General features: G+C 33.9%; 1 protein-coding gene and 1 pseudogene across 1 annotated transcript in view; one reads left to right on the forward strand and one right to left on the reverse strand.

Annotated features, from left to right (window-relative positions):
- LOC140446981 (uncharacterized) overlaps positions 1-18,715 on the reverse strand; it is a 222,450-nt gene that overhangs the window by 146,225 nt on the left and 57,510 nt on the right. The window lies entirely within an intron of this gene.
- LOC140446980 (ubiquitin-ribosomal protein eS31 fusion protein-like) lies at positions 2,681-3,266 on the forward strand (annotated as a pseudogene).

An 18,715-nucleotide genomic window follows, 5' to 3' on the forward strand; every position in this document is an offset into this window, starting at 1 on the left:
TTTAAACATTTTCTGAACATTTTAATATTTATAACTACGCCTAAGGTCACGAATCACAATTGTATCAATGACAGCATAATAATACCTGACTTTCAGCCATGTTTAAAGAACAGTAACATTTTACAAGTCTATACTCCAGTCGTCAGATACGAAAATTCCACTGAGCCTCTAAAAATCATACGAACAAGCTGAATTTTGCTAAGAATATCAATTTTGGAACCCCAAAAAGGATGCAAAAAGTTGGAAAACAGAAAACATCGATTTACTAAGAATCTGTATGATGTAGAAAAAATATTTCAAATAAAAAATATAGCTGGGATAATTTTGAACAAAAATGTTTCACTTGTAGCACTTTTCTCAATGTAGCACTTTTTCTGTAGAATGAACCAGAAACAACGATTGAATCGGCCAGCGATTTTAAATGTCAGTTTTGCCAGCGAAATAAATTTTTTAAATAAAATTTAAAATCAAATCGACGGTAAAAATTCAATACAAGAGTATCCAAGGGACAAAAATCAAAATGCGTTTTAAAGGCGAAGTGTGGCTCATGAGATCAATAAAATTTATCACTTATAACTTCCATTGACTGGTCACTATGGAATTTTCATTGTTAGAGCCTAATCTTTAATACCTACCTATAACATGAAATTTCGATTTTTTTTAGAACAAATATGGGCCTTATGAGTCATTTGAAATATGCCTAAAAAAGCTAAGTTTAAACGTTCACATTACAAACAATCTAAAATGTTTAAAACTTCTTTTCAATTGCACATCTACGTTTTTTAAAACTAAACAATTTCAGCTACAAATTTCCCCTAATGCCGTCTTCGTGGAAGCATTTCTCATGACGTGAGATCGTTTGTATTGAAAAGTTTAAATTCGGCGTTTTTTGGCATATTTCGCCTAAGACAAAACATCAAAGTTGTTTGTCTATTCATAAGAAAATGTTGGTATTGTAACGTAATATTTTATCTACCACATAGGGTATTATTATAGGGGGAAAATTGGGGACAGAATTTACTGGGGGTGGAGATAGGGCAAGCAAAATAAACGAAACTTATGCGAACGGCACTCTAGGTTTATTTGGAGTAGCTGGGTTGTGGATAAGTTGAATGGCAAGGGGGTTGGATTGGGGCAACTACAAAAATGAAACAAAGGGGTAATTACATTAATCTCCTGGAACAAATGGACAGACAAAACAACAGAAAGGACCTCTAGCAATTTAACATGGACGCCGCTTCGAGGTGCCGAATTATAACGATTACAACTATTAAGTAGTAAGATTATAACTATTAAAATAATTATTAGAAATGCAAAATATATATTTTTAAATGAAACTCAAAACAGATGTTATAAACTTTTTTTTAAATGAATAAAAAAAATGGTTTAGAGAAATAAATCAAACATTTATTGTTGTCTAACCACAAACAGTTACAAAAATAGATAATACAAAAATACTCAAAAATAGACAATACAAAATACTATATAAATAGTTACAAAAGTAAATACAAAGATAACAAAGAAAAACACTTACTATTGTTACTGGGCTATAATTTATAATACAAATAAAATATTACAAATAAAAAATTATCTTCTTAAACGATGAAAGCAATTATTAATGAAAATGTTTATTTTTACTTTTCTTTTAAAATTTAAACACAAAAGTTACTTGGATTTAACTGGGGTTTTACAGAAAAATGCTAGGGGTGGAAACCAGACTTCACTGGAATTTCTGGGGGTAGAACTGGGCTTACACATTTTCTGCCACACGAACGAATAGACAACATCTATAGTCTGGAACAACGACCAGGGACAAACAAAAGTGAGGTTGAAGTGGCACTGGAACACAAACTTTAGACTCGGCTTCTTAAAATAACAGGAAACTGGAACATGTGGATATCTTTCAAAACCTCACTTAGAACTGTAACTGAACCATTAAACTGAAAGTATTAATGTTACACTGCTACACATTTTCCATGAAAAGAAACAAAAACAGAAAACTTTACAAATTTGACGAAAAATTTGGACATAACGCTAAAGCCTACCGCTCTTGACCACGCCTCAGCGAGAGTGAGTTAATTCTTAAAAATTATTTGCTTCTCAACTTGGTATAAACAAAACACTAAACGGGAATATTTATTTAAAACGCAGTATCGAGCGGTTAAACGATCAAAGAATACCGAGGAAATAACCATGTATAAAATAATAAACAAACTCTAAAATGGTTTATTTTCGACTTCGGTGACGCTAAGATAAATTGAAAGAATTCGGTGTTTTAATACGTACGAATAGGGAATGAAATACACTAAAATTATTCTTCGTTGCTTTAGCAAATACGAGGGGATTTCAATATATATCACGGAATTTTAAAAATGCTACAGTATATAACACAATAATCAAACCGGTCTGGACCTATTGAATCTAAAGTGCAGCAGCAAAATCAAACTTATCCATAATGGAAAAATTTCACTCAAAAGTATTACCCTCTAATAGATGCTTCATGGTTTATGCCAAATAAATACTTGCATTAAATCGCAGTGGTTCCCACGATTAGTCAAGTGATAGTTCAGTACAGTGGCTCATCTAGAAGACCATTCAAATGCATTGGTAGTAAACTCGCTTGGTAAGAGTCAACAAACTTAAAAATTACAATGAAAAAATCCATTGCACTGAATGTTAATAGTCATGTAGTTCTTTTTACAGCGTGTTATGGTGGAGTAGTCGTTGACTCCCTAAAATGCAGATCTTCGTTAAAACCTTAACGGGTAAGACCATCACCCTCGAAGTCGAGCCCTCAGATACTATCGAAAATGTAAATTCCCCCAGACCAGCAACGTCTCATCTTCGCCGGTAAACAACTCGATGATGGTCGTACATTGTCTGACTACAATATTCAGAAAGAATCAACCCTTCACTTGGTGATGAGGTTGAGAGGAAGTGCTAAAAAGCATAAGAAGATGAATTACTCCACCCCTAAGAAAATCAAGCACAAGAAGAAGAAGGTTAAGTTAGCTATATTGAAATTTTATAAGGTTGACGAAAATGGTAAAATTCACCGATTCAGACGTAAATGACCCGCTGAACAATGTGGAGCCGGCGTCTTCATGGCAGCCATAGAAGACAGGCATTACTGTGGCAAATGAGGTTACACTCTGTTCTTCTCGAAACCAGGAGGCGAGAAGTAGATATATTTTCTTGTATATTGTTTAAGAAAAAAAAATGTAAAAACCTTCGTTTTATTTGAATAAAATATTCAAGGGAGAAAATTTCTTTTTATCTAAAAAAAATATTTTATTTAAAAAAATACAATGTAAGTTAGGCATCAAAACACAGGCAATCATGTCTTTGTTAAAACATTTGGAACAAATGAAAGTTAGTCTAAACTGTATACTCAACTGGTGCGTTTCTTCAAGTTTAAACAGTCTTTTCGTGCATTTTACACCACCCCCTATAAACCAATTACAAAAATTTGTTTGTGGAGTATTTTTCAATTATGTATTATATTGCCGAATAAACGTTACACAAAAATTCTCATGTATTCATATCAATCTGAACGTAAACAGTCTGGGTCCAACAAAAATTAGGAATAATTATAAGATTATTACCTCTTCCGTCCCTTCCAGTCCTTTCTTCATAAGAATTGCTATGAGCTTGTCATGTTGTACCGATAAAAATATTATTAAACAACTTATTACAAAACTATTGATTTTTTTAATACGGCGATTATATTCATTAAAGTGAAAAGGATCTTCAGAGCTGTTGTATTTGTTATTGTACAAAACGGCCGATAATAAACAACATAAAACGTTTATTACCAATTAAGTACATTACAATTAATAGATATTACCATAAAAATTGTAATTTATCGCTTTTCTGAAGACCATTAGTCATAGAAAACAATGTACAAAGGCAATCATTTATAGTTTAGAGAGGTCATGTAAGATATCAATTACAAGCGGTGTCACGTGTTGTTCGACATTTTTGTAGTTTTTAAATTAAAACGGACAATAACTTTGATTTAATCTGCGATAATACTTAATGGATTTTAATTCTTTAATTCTGTCAAAAACACTTCCTGGCATTTCTATGTATAGCATTGAAGTTGATCTTATCCTTTTATGGACAGTCACATAATAAACGAAAGATTTGTTGGTTGATACTTTTTAATTGCATTAACTACTATATTTATGAGAATCAACGATAATTTTTAATTAAAAATTCTTTATACATATTTGAGATATCGAATTCCACTTCGTAAATCGTTCTCAAATAACAAATATTTTGTATTGTTACCTAGAAATAGAAAAAAATCTTCCAATAATTTAATTTTATTCGCCTCAATTATAACGACAATTCAGACATACGAATATACATTTTAACGTTGGATTTCCTTGTATACCACATATCTCTTCCGTCATCCACTCGTTTTTGTGATTTCGTTTTATTTTACTTGTGACTACTTCGTCAGCCTCGACTATAGCTATTTTTATTTTCTCACAGGTTTCCTCTATGCAATTTCCTTGTATGTTTGCTTACTGTATGTAGATCTAAGCTCATTCTCTAATGTTTATGGATTTTTTATTAGATGGCTTTTTAACCTTTGCCAATCGAAGCCTTACATTAGAGTGGGGGGGGGGGGGGGGTTGTCGTCAGACGAAATGTCCGCACCAGGGTAAGCAGCCACTCTTTTTCTTTTTATGTGTTGCGGAATCTTTTGTTTATCAAGATGTAATCAATTTGATTTCGAATCACTGCGGCGCACCCAAGGGGGGGAGATTTGGTGGGTTAAACCCCCCCCCCCCAGGGCATATAAAGTAAATAATATATAAAGAATACCTAGTAGGAAAATGTAACTCGTCTTTCACACAGAATAATTAAATTACCACTTTAAATATGTAGAACACAATAATTATAATTAGTATTATTGTATAAATACACAATAATTAACACACGATAATTAATAATATTTTTCATTATATTTAGATATCGATATACCGAATACTAGGCTTATGAAAAATTGGACAGAATGAGTCTGTTACGAGTAGCATGCGCCTACAGGACTGTATCTGAAGAAAGGGAAAGATCAATGGAAAGATGGCAAGAAGAGTGGAACAACAAGGAAGCTCAGTGGACAAAGATGCTGTCTGTTTGGGGTAGATTGTCTGTTTTAGGGCGTATCTTCATGGGTTCAGAAATACAGATACAGATAAATGCCTATACTGCGAATATTCCGACATTGTTACTCACTCAATGCTGGAGTGTAATAGATGTACAGTGGAAAGAAACAGAATGTATAAAGAAATATGTATGAACCCTGTGACTGTAAGAGAGATGATCGTGAAGATGACGGGAAATACAGAGGGATGAAATAGTGTTCACAATTACATCCGAGCAGTCATTAAAAAGAAAGAAGAAGAGAAACACCAACCGAGCTAACGACAGAGATAAGATCTAATTACTATTTTAATGGAAATAAGTCGCAATTGAAGGTTAAAATAAGTTTATTGACGTTGAATTTTTGATCTTTGATCTTGCACTGATAACTTGTTTATACTCTAAAAATTAATAGAAAAAAGAATAGCGGTTGGTACCGAAGTACATCTAGCCTTCATCGACCTAGAAAAGGCGTATGAACAGTTCCAAGACTTAAATTGTGGCAAGCTTAACAACAACTCGACATTAGTCCATACCTTTTAGGAATAATCACAGAAGTATACTGGGATAACACTACTTACCTAAAAATCGGATATAGACTATCAGAGCCAATAAAAGTAACTAAAGGACTAAAACAAGGATGCAGTACCCTTACTGTTTGAAGCCTTACAAGGTTTTAACTGTTGATAGACGAGGACGTGGAAATCAAACAAGTGGAAAAATTTAAATATTTAGGTCCACTCATTGCTAAGAACGGCTTGGGAGAAACCGAAATTAAACACGAATTAATCAAGGACGTAAAATTGTAGGATGTCTGAACTCCTTATGGTGGGATCACAACATTTCCAAAAGGAACAAAAAAAGAATATGGAAAACCATGGTTGAATCAGTTCTTTGTTATGGCTCTGAAGTATGGACAATTAATGCAGACCTGAAGAGAAGATTGTTGGCAGTTGAAATGAATTATTTGAGAAGTGCTACAACATCAAGGCAGGAAAGGAAGACCAACGAATCTATAAGAAATAACATAAATGCTACAGAAACGGTCATTGACAGAATAGAAAGAAGAGGTTCAAAATGGGTTGGACATCTATTGAGAATGCCTGACGAACGTTGGCCCCAAAAATTTCAAAAATGGAAGCCCCCTGGAAGAAGAAAAAGAGGTAGACCTCGACGCTCATGGAGTGAAGGAAATAGAAGAGCTATGTAATCGAGAGGTTTGGAGGAGGAGCATGCCTTGGACTGGGAGGATTGGCAGAAGAAAACGGAAATACGGCGATAGCCATCTCCAAAATGTATTGTATTTATAAGTTGGATTTATTTCAAACGTCAATAACCTTATTTTAACCTTCAATTGTGGCTTATTCCCATTAAAATAGTAATTACTTCAAATGCCACAAGAAAATAACTTCAGAACAATAGATAAGATCTATAGTACTTTAAATTAAACTAAATCTTAACTTTTAGGGACTCAAAATAGAGGTAGCACAAAAAAATTTCAAAACCCCCCCCTAAAACAAATTCTGGGTGCGCCACTGTCGTATTATATGACCTGGACGGTCTCCTGGTGGATTTATTTAATAGCGAACAACTAATAACTGTTTATTACGCATTAGTTTACTACCATATGGCACAAAATGTTTCATTATGGGGAAACTCTAGGAGCTCCCATAGAGTTTTTATAACTCAGAAGAGAACTTCTAGACTAATATTTAATATTGACAGAAGTCAATCATTTCATGAATATTTTGTTATTAACTTTTCACGCTATGTAAAATATGTACATTTATAAACTTCGTAGTTAAACAAAACTCCAAACCTTCACCCTCAATTCTGACCATCATAATAATTATTATGCTAAAAGACAAGCCAACTTGATAAGCATTTGCAAACTTTCCACAACACTTTTTGAGGCCAGTCCTCACTTTAAGTTCTAAATTTTACTTTTTGCCAACCTATATTAGAAAGAAAATAGAGTTCATTTTTACGAAGGAAGGATGAATCCTTCAATTATTATTGTGCATTCGTAATTTAAATGAATATTTTTATTTGATACGAAATTGTGGCGAATGAACCCGAAGCGACGAGTTTCAATGATGCTCTTTGTTTTATCGTTTTAATTTCTGTATTACTTACTTTATCTTCTTCTTCTTTGAGTACCGTGCCCGAGTTTTAGGCGTGGTTAGCTTCCATGACGATTTGCCGACATCGTTCTCGATCTTGCACAGCATGTAATAATTCATCTGCTGATAAGCCAGTCCATTGACGAAGGTTTCGGAGCCATGAGTATTTCTTCCTACCAATTCCTCTTTTTCCGTCGATCTTTCCGTTGAGTATCAACTGCATTATCCTGTATCTGCTTCCTCTCATTATATGCCACATATATTCGATTTTTCTCTTTTTTATCCTCTTTATTAAGTCGCCTTCACCTTGACCTACTCTGTTCAAGACTTCTTTGTTTGAAATGTGTTGAACCCATGATATTCTGAGCATTCTACGATATAACCACATCTCGAAGGCTTCTAATTTGTTCATCATGTTAACCTTCATAATCCAGGTTTCACATCCATACAGTAATACAGGATACACATAACATTTTAGGAACTTAATTCTCAGCTGTAAGTTCAGCTAAGAATTGCTCAGAATAGATCTAAGTTTCATAAATGCTCCTCTTGCAATTTCTATATGAGTTTTAATTTCTTCATCCGGATTTAGTGTCTCGTTTATCCAACATCCTAGGTATTTAAAATGGTTAACTTTTGTTATCGGTTCATTATTGACAATTAGTTGTATAGCGCCGAGGTCTTGTTTACTAACCACAAGTAACTTTGTCTTTGCTGTATTTATGCTTAGTTCGTTATTAGAGCATTCTTTAGTGTCTCGATCTATAAGGAATTGAAGATCTTCGATACTTTCAGCCATGATCGCGGTGTCATCTGCATATCTGGATAAAGCCCACATTGCCACATTGCCCTTCCAAGGCTTCGTTAAAAATTATTTCTGAGTAAACGTTTGGGGACAACACACAACCTTGTCTAACACCTCTTTGAATACAAATTTTGTCTGTTTCTTTGCCGTCTACCAGAATAGAAGCTTCTTGATTCCAATATAGATGTTGTAAAAGTCTCAGACTTACTCTATATGATAATATTTAATATGATATATATAAAATATCTAATTAAATTTATGTTTTATTTAACAATTGACTGGTCCTATACTATTGCGTCGTATTCAATGAATACAAATGTATTATTCTATTACTATGAATATTTAATAACATTTATTTACTAAATCGTATGTTTACTGTAATTAATTTTATAGAATATAAATAATAATAAATAAATTAGTATGTTAAGACAGCAGGAACAAATTTATTCAAAACTGCGAATACTTTTATAGCGCGTTTAAATGGTTATAATGTTAATCTGCATAGATACGAATCTCCTTTGTAATGTAAACATGTAGTCTAACACTTCTTCATTTCGCGTTTAACAAACAAAACGCAATAGAGAGTGAAACGGTGGTCAGGCATAATATAATCCATTAAATCTCAATTGTTGCTTTGTGTATGTAATGCCGGTCGCTAATTGTGTGAAATTCGGTTCCTTTCTTTTTAAGTAAATAGTAAGGTTGGGTGCATGCTTTCCTTAACTATATAACTTCCAGCTAGCGTAAGAGTAAAAGTTGGCACACCTGAACACTGGTATTATGTGTATTCATACTTCTCATGGGCGCGCGTTTTATTAAACGAATATTCGTGGGCAAAAAATATGCGAATCTTACTTTCAAATCAGGTGACAAAGATAAATATCTTTACGACGTAATTAATTTTTTTATTATCTTTCAATCAAATGGTAGTCAAATTTGTTTCAATAAAAAGTAGATATACAAAATATGTGATTATTAATTTTGATGAAAAATACAAAACATGGTAAGTCCTCATGTTTTGTATTTTTTAAGCAATATTTCGTTTAAACCCAGAGTCGTCTTGATTATTGTTTGCTTTCTGTGAATTTATATTGGTCATTGGTGTTATGCTTTCCAATGTATTGTGAACGCTGCTAAAGTTCTTTAACTTTTATCGATTTTCTTCATCTCTTGGGTTGGTTATTATTTTTCACTTTGGTTTTTTTCGGCCTCTTCACATCTCCAGATTTTTTATTTTATTTTTAAATTATTTTCTAAGGAAGTTGATCTACAGTTGCTAGTCACCAATGTCTCTTCCTTAGCTTTCAAAGTTATCTAGTAATAGTTATCTACCTAAGCTTCGGATGGGCGTTCTTTGATTTATATCGTACCAGAAAAAAAATATATACATAAAATCAAAATAAAAAGTTGATTAAATATTATTCTTCAGACTTCAAACATATATTAATTTAATAATTTATGGACGCCCATGTACACATTAAAACAAATCAAGTTTTATCATTTTCAGATACCATTCGTGCGAAATATCTTCAAGTAGGTAGGTCGTTGGTTGCCGTCAATTCATAAAGGTATTTTATCTAGAAGGAAATACCTTAAAAGTTCTGGTTAGGAAATGGTTCGCGATTGCAATTAGGCATAGAGTCATGCACAAGTTGTGAAACTCCGACCCAGATACCAGTTCGAAATTTTGAAATATTTAAAAACTAAATATTTGTCAATATTAATGTATGGCTAGATAAAGTTTTGGTAGAAAAATATTTATTTGGGTGTTTAAAGGATTTTCGATAGAACAATATGGATTATTGGTATTTGTATTTGAGCGTCGTAAAACTATAATATATAGAGTTCAAAACCGGTGTTGAAATAAGCGTAGATCTTTTCGTTTTTACATTTTTTTAATTTATATAATATACGATAGGTACTAATAATACATGCATACCTATTATATTTTTAGAATAATATTTAATGGCTTAATAATTACTTTTAGAATAAGTAGATTTTTTAATTTGTTGTCACTCGAAAGGTTTTAAACACGTGTAGTTTGAAATATGTTTACAGTTTTCCCCACTTTCTTTTATAGGTCACTCTTGTATTCTAGTTATGTTTTTCTTTTTTCGTAAATTTTCTTTAAACTTTCTGTTGTTTTTCCTTTTACCACTCAGTGTTCTTTTGTGGTCCGTGCACACCATTACATTAGTCCTTTTTAGATACCTTACACACCACTACATTTACATCACAATTGAAAATTTATAAAAATTCAGAGTTTACTTCATATAAAAGATTCTAAGGAGGCTTTTTGTGTTGCAGGCCGCCATCAAAGCTTAGTAGTCCGTTCCAGTGTATGCAAGAACGTACTTATTTATTATTTGAATAATTTTTCTTTAAAAATATTGCAATGTTTGGACAAAAACATTCACTAACTCAAAAAGAATTAAAAAATATTGCGGAAAATTTATCCGAAATCAGTTCGGGTTGTGAATTTGTTACATACGAGAGCTTGTTAAATCTAAAATACGAAAGAGAAGATGACAATTTAAGTTATAGTAACGAAACGTAAACTGAGGAAGAGCTTTAAATTGAAAGAGAGCAAGAAAAGTCTGAAGTAGAGTCAGAAGATGAACTCAATATTGAACCTGTTTTCTGATCGTTAGCTGTACAGATATTTTCAAGTTTCACATTTAGTGCAACAGATGGAGCAGATTTACTGGAGCAGTCCAAATTACTCCAGATAAGGAACCAATAGATATTTTTAGTTTATATGTAACTGATAATATATTGACCTAATGGTTAAATAAACAAAGGCTTATGCAGTAGAACTTTAACACAAAAAAGGTTTAGTATGCTCAGCAAGGATTTGTAGATTATTAAGAAAATTAAAATATTTCTTGGTAAATATAGTATTTGAAAACTCCATTTTTTATATTGGAATTTATAAAAGGTGTTCATTAAAAATAAATATCTAGTCGCCTTTGAAAGCAATTAGTTTCATAAGAACTCTATACAATTAACAATGACTAAATGTTCTTTAATCTCTCTCTCTCTCTCTCTCTCTCTCTCTCTCTCTCTCTCTCTCTCTCTCTCTCTCTCTCTCTCTCTCTCTCTCTCTCTCTCTCTCTCTCTCTCTCTCTCTCTCTCTCTCTTCGTTTTCCCATTACTAAGGATCGTGATTTCTTCCAATATTCCTAAAAATTTTTCACCATTGTTCTCTATCTTCAGCTGCTCTGAGAACTACGCAGAATGGGTTTCCAGTTGAATTCTTAATTTGGTCGGACAATCTAGTTGGTGATCGTCCTCTTGAGCTTCTCCCCGGAACATTTCCAGAAACAATTAATCTCTACAAACTACCGTCACCTCTGCGAACCATGTGACCGAAAAATTGCAGTATACGTTGCAGACATATTGTGTACAACCTTTTTTTAATCTCTAGTTGGTTTAGAATGGAAATGTTTGTCCTATGAGCTCTCCAAGGTATGCACATCATTCTTCTCCAGCACCACATCTCAAAAGCATCAATTGTTTGGCACTCGCGTCCTCGAAGAGTCCAACTCTCTTCCCCGTATAGAAATATTGAGAATATAAGGGCATTCACCAGTGTCATCTTGATATTTTGAGAGGTAATCTGTCTTTCCAAACTTTAGTTAGGCGACTCATCGCATTTTTTGCCATACCAATACCGTCTCAGAACTTCTACTTCACAGTTACCATCGTTGGCTATACTAGACCGGAGATAGACAAAACTGTCCACTATCTGGTATTCCTGTAACATGTTAGTGAGTTGAATAGTGTGGAATCTGTCGACCACCATTATTTTTGTCTTAGCTTTATTGATTTTCAGACCAACTTTATTGCTTTCGTACTCAACTCTTCGCAGGAGATTAAACATGTCTTGCTCATTTGCTGCTATAAGGTAGTGTCGTCAGCAAATCTTAAATTGGAGATTTTCCTACCAGCCACTGTTACTCCACCGGCCCATCCATCTAAAGCCATCCTATTGACATGTTCACCATAAATGTTGATTAAGTCAGGTGACAACACGCATCCGTGTCTAACACCTCTCTTGGTCTTGAATTGGTTTGAGAACTTCTAATCTAGTCGTCCTGTTGCTATATTGGACTGGTACAGATTTTTAAGTGTCACCAGGTGCATTGGTATGCCCATTTGTATTAAAATGGACCACAGATTTAACCAGCTTACACAATCAAATGCCTTTTGGTAGTCAACGAAGCATATAATCATAGGTATTTGAAAATTCTCTAGACTTTTCAATGAGTTGTCTCAGGTTCAGGATTTGTTCCCATGTACCTTTAGCCTTTACAAACCCCACTTGTTCCTCAGGTATTTGGTAATGTAGATAGGTTTTTAATCTGTTTTTGATGATATGAAGAACTGAAGATTTTGATGATATGTTTTTTTAATGAACACCCATTATTTATCTTTTTCCACAAGGAGCATTAGCTACTGCCCAGGCTTTGTTTGTTGTCCCAATGTGACTTCAATTATGGAGTAGAGTACGATTTACATGAGTAGAGTACATGACACTCAGAGTCATCAACCCGTTTGTTAATCTTATATACGGACCTTTGTGGAATATCCCGTTTGTTTAACTGTCCCATCCTATGGATTTTTATAGTGGATGTATGTTTATGCCGCTAATGGATTCGACGATCTGAAATCCATGCCCGAGTACCGAGTGATAAAATTATATCCTTTTTTACAAGCCACACAAGTTTTGGATAATCCAGGTTGTACCAATTTGATAGTTTTTTTTATTGAATAGTGAAGATTATCTATGAACTAAATAACAGTGATGTGATTTTATTATTATTCTTTTAATTGCATAATTATCAGAATTTTTTTATGTGAACGAATTTCGAAATTTAGGTAAAATATAATTTTGGTTTCATATAAGTATGTAGGTACTTCATCATCATCATCATCATCAGTGGCGTTACAGCTTTTTATGAGCCAAAGCCTTCTTCAGAACAATCCTCCATTCGCCCCTGTCTCTGGCAACTCTTCTCCATGCTCTAATTCCGATAGACTTCAAATCATTTTCTAGGTTGTCTTGGTACCTAAGTCTCGGTCTTCCTCTTCTTCGTTGTCCGATCGGCCCTCTTCGGTCAAAAACTTTTCTGACTATGGCATCTTCCTCTCGTCTGATTACATGACCTATCCATCTGAGTCGTGCTACCTTAATGAATTTTACAACGTCAGGTTCTCCAAATCTTCTATACAACTCAAAATTGTAACACCTGCGCCACAAACCTTGTTCTTTTATGCCTCCATATATTCGTCTTAGTATTTTTCGCTCAAAACGTTTGAGCAATTCTTGGTCATTCTGTGTTAGTGTCCAAGTTTCTGAACCATATGTTAGCACTGGTCTTATTAGTGTTTTGTATAGTCAGTTTAATTTTTCTAGGCATTTTTGAGGCCATCTGTCTTCTTAAGCCATAGTAACACTTATTGGCGAGCACTATTCTTCTTTTGATTTCTTCACTGACGTTGTTATCTTTGGTTAGCAGCGACCCTAACTATATGAAGGTGTCAACACCTTCCAGTTCTAGGTCATCAATTATTATTCGTGTAAGTGTCGGGTTGCTTGACCTAGTACAACACATATATTTGGTCTTTTGAAAATTTATATTTAGTGCCATTCTGTGTGCAGATGCTCTTAACGACCGAAATGCTTCAGTCAGAGATTCTGTGGACCTACCTATGATGTCTATGTCATCTGCGTATCCGACAATTTATACTGATTTGTTAAAGATAGTACCATTCGTAGTAATCTGCGACTCTCGAATTATTTTTCCTAATGCCAGGTTAAATAAGAGACACGATAGTCCATCACCCTGTCTTAGTCCATTTTTGCAATGGAAGGGTCTTGAGAGATCGTTTTTGATTTTTACCATGCTCTCTGCACCTGTGAGTGTAAGTTCAGTTAACCGGACAAGATCAAACGGAATGCGAAATTCTACCATCGCAAGTAGAAGTTTATTTCTATTAACGGAGTCATATGCGGCTTTGAAGTCAACAAATATGTGGTGGGTGTCGACGCCGAACTCTAGGGTTTTTTCAAGGATCTGCCTCACTGTAAATATCTGGTCCGTTGTTGATTTATTAGGACGGAATCCGCACTGATATCCTCCCACTATTTGTTCGGCGTAGGGCAGGAGTCTTTTGTACAATACGTTGGATTGTACAACACTTTATATGCCATATTGAGTAGAGTGATGCCTCTATAATTATCACACACCATCATGTCTCCCTTTTTGTGTATAGGACACAGTACACCTAACTTCCAGTCTGTGGGTGTTTCTCTCTGTTGCCAGATTGCAGTTATCAGTTTATGCATGTGTTTCATGAGGGGGTCGCAGCATTTTTGAAAAGTTCGGGAGGGAGATTATCCGAACCGGGAGCTTTATTATTTTTCAGTGTTGCGATGGCTTCTCTAATTTCTTCTTCGGTGGGGAGTGGTTGCCGATCATCTTCATTCATTTGAAACATGGGATCCTCAATCTCGCCATCTTCGTGGTTGCCGCTAAGCAGTTCTTCAAAATGGTCCGCCCATCTGTTTAGTATCTGTTCTTTGTTACTAATTATAGAACCGTCCCTATCTTTACAGGCTATTATTCTGGGTTTGAATTCTTTTCTGCAGCTGTTTATCTGTTGGTAGAATTTTCGTGAGTCTTTTCCATTGTGGTGGTTAACAATTTCGTTTAGAGCGTGTTCGTATTGTTCTTTCTTTTTTCTTCTAAACATTCTCTTTTCTTCTCTTCTAAGATTTTCATAATCTTCCAGAGTTAATCTCGTTCTGCGCTGCTGAAGTCTCTTATAATGCTTCGTTTTTTTGTTGGTTTATATGTCTGCACTCTTCATCGAACCAATCTTCGTTTTTTTTTGGTTTTGTAGTCTTGATAAGTATGTACTTATCATTCTTAATTTAATACAGAAATACAGAATGTTTATTATTTTGCAATATGATGTAGTTTTTCTAAAATCCTTTAATAACTTTTTGTTCTTTACAAATTAATAAATGGTATAATAGCTTTGTTTTAAATTTTTCATTTTATTTCTCTATCTGAGTTCGTTTCCTTGGGAGGGTAAATTAAGGATGGCGCCCATAAATTCATTTTGATTTTAAAGATAATAATATACTGAAAGAGATTGTATATAAAGTTTTAAAGAATCACACCCAAATCTCTTCTGACATGAGCGATGGCCTAGAATAATAATGTAGGTAATGCTATACAGGGCGCTTTTAGAATGCAGTACTTTTGGAATTTTTTTTTGATAAACCAATATATCCTCATTTTGATAAATATTGTGCCTAGAAACTAGCAGAATATTTATAGGAAAAAAGACGAATTTATTGGGTACAATAAGGAAAAATAGATACAAACTGCAAAGGATAGATAGGTGGCAGGATCAACGGGATGTCGACATACTTTCCACATGCAGGGAAAGGTAAGATAAAACCAATAGCTTAATATATTATAATAGGGTAAAGCAGCAAGTTGACATATCTAGATATTACACTTGCATTCGAAAGTCTTGCGTTTGGTTTAAAAAATTGGCCATTGAAATAAATTGTGGGACAGTGGTTGTGAATACGTCAATAGTGAATAATTCTATTCGTCCACTGAAAGGTCAATTATCAATGCAGAAAATTAGAGAATCCCTTCTCATAACACTCAAAAAAGTAAAAAGGTAAAAATCGATAAGAAGGGATATCACAAGAACCACCTAGAGGTAATAATCAAGATATACAGTAAACGCTACCATGGGTGTTATACTAAGTTGGAAGACACTCTGACATCAAAGGAAGAATGTAAAAAAACTAAAAAAATCGGTTGCCTGTAAAGTCGGTTTTACGGGCGAAGATTTTACGTGACAACGTCTTTTTCTCGGTAGAATATTTATTGATTTGAATATTATTAAATTGCACAATAGGAACAAGGAATTGAATGAAAATAAGAATTGCATTACCGATTTATTAGGTATTTTATATATTATTTATATTTTATATTATATTTTTATATATTATTTTATATATTATTTATTTTATATTATATTATTGATCTTATTATTTTCTACAAAATTTATTTGAAAATTTTTTCGATATATCAATTAGTTGCGGAGATATCGATCATTGAAGTTATTGTTTGCTACCAGTATTTTATATATTTATTTTTTTCAGTTATAAAAAATTACTATTTCCAATTGTGTCTACCAAGTATGGTCACATGTATTTGCCTACATATTAAATAATAATAAGTACAGATAATGTTATGTGACGTTCACTTCTGATTATATATATTTTAATATTTTTAATTTTAAAGAATCAATTTGAAAATCAAAACACTTATTCAGATCGAAGGTTCAAATTTTTGCTAAATAAATTTGAAATTAATTAAAATTTGTAAATGTAAATGGTAAAGTTGAAAATTAAAACATTTACTAAAATTGGAATTTGAAATTCTTGCTAAACACAGTTAAATTCTAACTCCGCGCGTGGTGATTGGTCGGTTTAGTTCGTTTGTTTGGTCGCCCTGTTTTGACAGGTTAGAAGTTATAATTTGTTATTTTAAATGTTTGACTAGCAATACGCGCTGTTTCTTCTCAATCGACTGAATTACGATTGATTGCAGAGTGATTTAAACTAATAATTTACTTAACACTATCAACATTTGTCAATAGTATGACATAACCTATAAACTCAGTTTCTCAACTTTTGTGTCAATCTAACAATTAATCAATCAATCATAGTTTACGATAATGAAATATTAGTGTACAATTATTTACCTTTATTGTTGTAGTTGTTGTAAATGACGAATCTAAGCACTCCACATTTTCACTACAGACACAGCTGACGATACTTTCAACGATTTTCAACTTTAGCAATTCAACGCGCCTAATTCTCTAGTGCCGCGCGCAACGGACCGATCATGTTTGAGTGGGAGAGAGACGCAAGGCATTCGCCGGTCCGGCGGGCCTCTCTCTCGTTCGGCGACTCACTGTAACAGACGTGGGCGGGCGTTACACTTTTTCTTAAATGACTCCGAGCCACAACCTAATTTAAGACGTTGTCACGTCAAAAGTCTTAACTGTTTGTTCCTTTTGACCCCTTATGGGTCATAGAACAATGAACGTGTTAAGAGAGAATTTAACGTATAGATTGATTTATATAGATGTTAACGTTAAGTTTTTTAAAGAAAGTTTTACATTTAACGAAAATAATTTTTTGGTCGACTTTATATACATATAATTTATTAATCAATTGCAAATTAAATACGATATGTTTAATTGCCCTCCTAAATCGTCAACAACTGAGCATTACACAAATTATTCTTCGTCGTATTGGATAATTATTCTTCTTTAGGTGCTCTTTCCATTATTAACCCAAATTTCCAAATTAATATGTGGTCGATACCCTAATGTTAGCCTACTGAGAAGATGCACTGGTTCACACAATGAACAAGCTGGACACGAAGAGAAGGGAATATGGTCTTATGCTGAACAGACCCAATCATGATGATAGACTGCAATCCGTCCAACATCAGAAAGATTTTTACCTTTGTCTTTCATAATTCCTTCTATACTAGAAGTCTTACATAAATATATACAAAAAAAATGCAAGTAGTTTACCATATACGACACGATAAATGTATACATAAAATACACAAGAAGATCATACATAACAACTGAAATGTACTGCACGTACAGTACTAAAAAAACAAATGAGCATTAAATTTGAGATATTTGAGACAAAATGACAACGTTTTCTGTGTCTTTCGGGGCAAGTTTTGAATTAAAATCTTTTCAAACCATTCTTCATATAGATTCCCGTCCATTTCGTCGTCGTAATCAGCGGTTCCCTTCTTGGCCAAGAAAGTTAATTCGGCCCATGCCACAAAACCAGTTTCGCTTCCAGCATGATGAAGAACAAACCTCTTTGGGTTGGAGCTTTCAGTCCAGTAGAGGGCCCTTTTATGAAGGCATCTCGTGGAATATTGATCGTTGTGTCCCCTATTCCTTTTTTAATGAAGCACCGACGTTAGCCCAAGACTCATCGGTATAAACAAGGTTTACATTATCCTTCTTCCTCAATGTTTTTATTTGTCTGAGGTACTTGTGTCTCCAGGATACGATATCTTTTCTTTCCATCATTATCGAATTTCGACCTCTTTTACCATATTCAAAACCCATGTCATTTAGTAGCCTACAAAATGTGACTTTTGAAAAAGCTGGTAGGTCCTCATCATCCTTCACTCTGTCCATTATGCAGTCAACGGTTGGTGGTGTTTTCAAAAAAAAAATCATAGACAATTTTCCTTATTCGAAATTTGACACCCTTATCGTAAGTATTCTCACGTGAATTAGACTGGAAACTGTTTTTCTTCCTTTTTTGTACCGGTTTCAGTTCGTCTTGCTGCTGCGTCTTGCACTCACACCGCACATTTTCGAAACTTTTTCCACAATAATAGTCAAGCCGTCACCCTTTTCTAAGTTCAGATGATGGTTCAATTTAACACCACACGTTTTACTTGCACACTAAGAGTCATACCCTGTTTGAAATTCCGACAGATACTGGCAACGGCTCCATGATGTAGGTACGTTCATCTGCTTGCGAAAA

The sequence above is a fragment of the Diabrotica undecimpunctata genome, chromosome 7 (assembly GCF_040954645.1).
Source record: "Diabrotica undecimpunctata isolate CICGRU chromosome 7, icDiaUnde3, whole genome shotgun sequence".
In the NCBI taxonomy this organism is placed as follows: domain Eukaryota; kingdom Metazoa; phylum Arthropoda; class Insecta; order Coleoptera; family Chrysomelidae; genus Diabrotica; species Diabrotica undecimpunctata.